Consider the following 6690-nt stretch of genomic DNA (forward strand, 5'->3'; position numbering starts at 1 on the left):
AGGCGATAGGGCCGGGCCACCCTTGCCGCAAACCCCGCCCCAGCTTGAACCGGTCTCCTCTAATACCATTGATATTTAACATGACCTGGGCATTTGAGACCAACTCTCTCACCCAACCAGAAAAACAACAACCAATACCAAAATTTGCTAACATTTGAAATAAGAATGGCCAATGCACAAAGTCAAAAGCTTTATGAAAGTCTAATTTAAGGACAAAGTAAGGTTGACCGCTATGCTGTAAGGAATGGACAACCTCAGACGCCATGTTGAACGAGTGTTGGACCCTCTTATTACGGATAAAGGCGAACTGAGAGTCTGAAAAAATCTGGTTAGCCACCGATTTCAGCCTATTCGCCAAAACCTTGGCAAACATCCGATAGAAGACACTCATAACTGAGATTGGTGGGAATCGAGAAATATCAGTGGCATCATCATCTTTCGGAATGAGCGAAATAATAGCAACATGCAAATGATAAGGCAGTCTGGAGTTACGATGAAACTCATCAAACATGCTCACCACGTCTGATTTAACACAATCCCAAAAGATTCTAAAAAAGTCGACATGAAACCCGTCAATGTCAGACGCTTTCCAACCCGACAGATCCTTAATGGTCGAAAAAATCTCATCGTCAGAGAACCTTCTTTGCATAGATCTGGCTTGCTCAGGTTGAATTGAGCACACTAGGATATTACCAAAGACACCCTCCACAGTTAACGAAGCAGAATATAAGTCCTTAAAGTATAGCGAGACTGCCAGATTAACGTGTTGATTGAGATAAGAAACACCCTCAATGGAGATAGAAGAAACAACCTTCCTCCTATGACGATAAGAGAGAGAGAGAGAGAGAGAGAGAGAGAGAGAGAGAGAGAGTTGTAGACAACGTGTTCACCTTCATCACTCCCTTCCTCTTCTTTCTTCATTGTTCGAATCACAAATAAGGCCCAGGTCTATCCTCTCGAAGTTTGATAAGCAAAGAGATTTAACCTAAATTGAATCAACTTGGTTTGAGAAAAATCAAATTTATTCTTGTGCACAGATTTATGATTTTATCAAACATTGATTCTTTCGGCTGATCTGCATATAGATTCTTGATTGGGTTTTGTATGAACCTAAAAATCTAATAAGGACTTTGGTTGGGATTAATTCTGTTTAGGATTTAAATTTATTAGGCTTATATAGATGTTTTAATCTACGTTTTTCCTTGACTTAAATTCATGATGGATGTTTTGCTTTAAAAAAATTTATCTAGCATTTCTTTTTGTTCCAACATGAACTGGTTGTGCTTGAAACATGAATGGCATGTATTGATATTTAAATTTTGTCCTTAGGTTGTTTATAGACTACAGACAACTGCGTGATATGCATAAGCCTTGTTTTTTTGGGCACGTGATGGGTTGTCAAAACATGTGTAGATTTTTGGGTCACACAAATTTCGATTGATGGGAGTTGGCCTGATTTTCTGTTAGGTTTCTGATTGAACCGAAGAGGTTGTCACAAACCAGATTTTCCCCATGGGTTTGGGTTAATGAATTAAAAGAAGAGAAATTTTAATTATTAGAGAACTTAAGGCAGACCTTCTCGATCGAACCAAGAGTCAATTTTCTTGGTGAACTCAGTCTCGGTTCTTGAACTAAACTAGAAACTTATTGTTGGTGGGTTTAGGTCAAACATTGTAACTGATCTGAATTTAAGGGATCACTATATCGCTGACTTAGGTCAGATCTTTGGGACTGAATCCTCGATTTTTTTTTTATTTAATCACCTACATGTTGTCTCCTTTTATCTACTGAATATAGATTTCTTGTTTACCTGCTGTGATAGAATCCAGATCTGTCAAACTCTGATTATTAGTCCACGCATGTCTTGACACTGCCACAATGATTCTTGGATGCACACCAATGTTGTTTGATTTGTTTTTTTCATATCATGTCAATCTTCAGTCCTTATTCATGCCATGATATAATTGTTGTTTATATTGTTTACTTAAGTCAGGTTTTGGATCTATACAAGAAGATTTTTAATATTCATCAAATCTGAAATTTTGTTTAAGTTAAAAAAAACTGAATTTGTATCAAATCTTAAATTTATAACTTAAGATATAAAACCTGGTTGTTTTATCTAATAAAATTTAAATCTGAAATTTTAAGGAAAAGAACTTGAGTTTTATTTAAATGTGATTTGACTTGAAGATTTCATTGTGTTGGTTAAAGCTTGATCCACATTAAAACTGACAGTTAGTTGGAGATTAATAAGACTAAAAGTTTTAAGTAAATAAAACCTTTATTTACATGACGAACCCAAAACTGTTTAAACTGTAGATTATGTGTTAAAAATATGGTTTAAATTTTGAATTTACTTAAGTCTCGACTAAATCTGAATGTCATTTGAAATCATTGAGTGTGATTTGTTTTGGTTAAACCTGATTTTTTATTATAAAACAAAGTTGATTTTAGTCAATTATAAAAATATTGGTTTTGAATCAAGTTATTAATTGGATTTATGGCTGACATTATAAATCTGATTTTTTGTTACAATGTGCATGCAATTTTAGTCATGTATATGCATCAATGTTATATCTTAGGTGAATGTACCGTGAGTATGAATTAACATTTTTCTATTTATGCATAATGGTTGTTCACTAAATTTTTTCAATGTCATTTAAATATGTTAAACTATGCAGTGACTTTGGAGGTCAGATGCTTGTATTGTTTATAAAATAAGAAATTTTGAATGCATTGTAATATTGTTTCATTATGCTTCTGAGAAAATTGTAGCATATGCATTACACTATTGAAATTGACAGAGTAAAGAGCCAAATTAGTTAATGCATGTCGATTTGCATAATTGTTCCCGTAAGAAGAACCCTTAATTAATTAAGAATGATATCAAAAATCAAACAGTGTAATAATTTATTCTTTCTTGAAGGACCTCTGAAAAGGTGAGATCCTTTGATGGTGGTCATGGAGGACCATGAGGATACTAAATGTCGTGTGCACTGCTTTTTCTGAGAACCCAATGAGTGGTTCATGTTCCCAACTACGGTTGTAATGAACTTTCATCACTTTGTTTGGGGGTGTTGTTGTTTGACTCAATTGCAGTTATTGGTATACCAAGAAAATGGTGTAAATGAGTGATGATGCCCTTGTTGTCCTGACATTAGGTGATGATTCCTAATGTTTCGATTGAGGGTGATGATTCTCGACGTCAGTCAAGAGACTTCTGTGGAACCCAATTAATAAAATACAATTGTGTGATAACATACTACTAGGGTCTGCCTTGAACCTCAAAACTTTGACCTGTTTTAAGTATCTGCAGGTTTTATACAAGATGAAACTTAAATGTGTTACATTAAGTAGTAACATGTATTAAAAAACAATACTTGATAATTAAATAAATAAAAAAGTCATTCATGTAAGTTTCATTGGTTTATGCACCCATAAATGTTTATGTGGCATGTGATTTCTGGTTACCTTAAATTAAATTGGTTTATTTTGTAAGCATGTTTTAAATGTGAATTATTTGTTAGAGTCTTCTAAAACTCATGCCTGGTTTGATTTATGTTATATTTTTTAGTGTTGAATTTTGAGAGAGTTTCGTATGAGAACTTCGATTCTTACCTCATTTTAAAAAACTTTTTTCATGTACTGAGGCTCAATGATGGCAGGACTGACTTGCTAGAATGAGCGAGGGTTATGATTTGGTGGACCGGATTTTGATCGTTTTAAGAGTTTATGGTTTTTGGAGAACTTGTTGAACCGGAAATGGAGTCTATTCAATTAATTTAAATTTATATTTTCAATAATTCTATGTTTGAAATGTATGTTGGTTTGTGAATATGAAATCTGTAATGTGCCCCTGCCTGTGATATCTTTTCGTAATATTTTAAAATCATTTATTCACTAATTTTTTTTTGCATGTTTTGAAGGTCGGTTTAAGGTCATTACATGCATTGCTTCCACTCCATAATCAAATACTGGCCACACAAAATAGCTACGTGCATAGTGATGTGTGTTAATACACAGAAAATTGCTAACGCAGGCAATGATTTTCTGTGTTTTGTGGCCTAAGTACTTTGTAAAGTACTAGAGCCCAAGCACCTAACCACGCCTCTGGACTACATGGTTTGTACTCCAACCACAGCTGGCTGAAAAACAAAACAAAAAGGGCATATAATGAGAGTGGTGCCCTAACACCTAAGCATTTCCTCATTTTAATACTTAAAGCTTGTTAATTTTGACAAAGCTTATCTATTTTTGAGATTTTGAAACAAGATTAGCTCAGAACTTGGGCTATTAATCAAATATTTTTCAGTTGAATTTCTGGTGTGCTCATGAAAAATAAATGAACAAAGTTGCAGTTGTCGCAGTCCTTACCCTTCCATGATGTGCATTTTTATCTAAAACAGATCTCAAAAGGAAACTTTTATTTTTAAAATGAAATCCATCCGACAGTGGCCTCTTACATTTCCATCTTATTCATGTTGCAGTGCCCCATCTGTCTTATCAACCTTCATTGAAGATTTCTTTACAACTCATATGATGATAATAATGTAACAATACCTTAATATGCTCGGTTTCCCACTCATGCAGCAGCCTCAATTTTCTTATTTGTAAATTGTAAAGACAATCTAAGATAGCTGTAGAATATTTTGGCCATATCCTTACAGCCACTCACTTTTTAGACAGTCCTTGCCTATCGTGCATCCCATCTCCATACTCGACTAGAAATTTTCTTTTTATCGCGAATCCATTCATGTGGTTATATATATATATATATATATATATATATATATATATATATATATATATATATATAGAGAGAGAGAGAGAGAGAGAGAGAGAGAGAGCATTCACCATTACCAAAATACATCCAACAAAATATTGGATGAGAGAGAAACATAGGAGTAAGACAGCCACAATATATATATATATATATATATATATATATATATATATATATAGAGAGAGAGAGAGAGAGAGAGAGAGAGAGAGAGAGAGATTTGTTAAAATGTGATTTTCTCATGAAACCTTGCAACGCTATGTTAATATTAAAGGTTTAAAAGCATGTGAAGACGAGATCCTCTCTGTTTCTTATTCTTAAAATAGTGTGCAACCTGCACCTTAAAATATCAGCCTAAAGCCCTTGAGAGCAGTTTGAGTACTCTCTGCCTAGTAAATGGATGCCACAAATCCCCCCCCACCCAACCCTTCTCTCAAAGAAAGGATGGATGCTTGGCATCCAGAGCACAGTTCGGTTTCACTCATCCCCTATGTTATTCCCTATCTTCATAGTTCTTACTCTTAAATCTCATGATGTAAGTTATTTGATTAATTCCTACCTACTGTTGCTTTCAGCATGATGGATTTAAAAATAATAAATCCTTGGTTCATATTTTATAATGAAAAAATATGATTTTTTAAACCACAAAATCTTGTGTTTTGTCAACCGTTGATTTTAATCACCGAAAAATCCTGTACAAAAGTTGGATTTTAGGGATTTAATTGTTGATATTCACTAAATGAATGATATAGATCACATCTGTGGGGTATGATTTGATCAAAACAACATGCATCAATGGAATCCCGTAGAGGGATATATATGAAGATAGGGATGACATAGGGAATGAGATGAACCAATTTGTCTACCACAAGCTACTCGGTCCGATCACAGGAACTCCTCTCAAAACCTTAGGCTAAAAGATGCCATGTTCCTCTTTTCCTGGTAAAAGCTGCCAGCTTTTAAGTTGTAAAGACAGATCCTTTTTCAGGTATAGAGAGCTCATGAGCAATCCATTCACGTGGAACTTGTAGCCAACATTCATGATTCCTAACACCATACTTAAAAGAAGTAAAATTGCCAAAGCAATGATGGGTGATTCAGTAGATCTCTAAAAATCTTAAACCATCCTACAACCGATTTAACGCGCCCAATTTTTGTTGACAAATGGTGAGTCGCTGAATAGCCCATGAAAGTGGCTAGGGGTGTCAATGGTTCAGGTTTGACCTGGATCCGAACCCGTACCAAACCCTATAGGGTTAGTGGTTGGTGATAAATAAGGTCTGATTAGAATTAGGACCGTACACAAAGAGTGATTAATATATGGATCTGGGCACAGTTTGTGAAATTTCATACCAGACCCAGGCCCGACCTGAGTTTCAACTAAGATCAGTAATTTTTCAACTAAAAATAAAAATAAAAAATACTATTTACTGGGTATGGTCCGAGTCTGGTGAATGAAATCCTTATAGGATCGGGGTATGGTTTCTCTTATGAAGTGTTCAATTAAACCCTGCCCTGAATCCAGTACCATAATCTCAAATCAAGTCTGGATCTGGTTTAGCCTAAGTCCAATCCAAACCCAACTTATTGACACCCTAAAAGTTTTAGGATGATTTATGGTCCATACATTGCCATTTTGCAGGAGTCCGGATAGGGCGCAATATGACTGCACAAAAATTGTGCATTAAGCACCTGATCACATTCCATCAGGTCTTGGGCCCAACTGACAGGTTCTATCCCCCCAAATGGAGGGTGATCAGGTGCTTAATGCACAAATTTTTGTACAGTCATATTGCACAGAGGGTTTGTGAACTAACGGGAGAGAGAGAGAGCATTAATGAGAGGAGATGAAAGGGAAGGGATGGGAATTAATGATGAGAGAGATGGAGAGAATCGGCATGAGGGAGTGT

The sequence above is a fragment of the Nuphar pumila genome, chromosome 4 (assembly GCF_984573655.1).
Source record: "Nuphar pumila chromosome 4, dmNupPumi1.hap1.1, whole genome shotgun sequence".
Taxonomy (NCBI): Eukaryota; Viridiplantae; Streptophyta; class Magnoliopsida; order Nymphaeales; family Nymphaeaceae; genus Nuphar; species Nuphar pumila.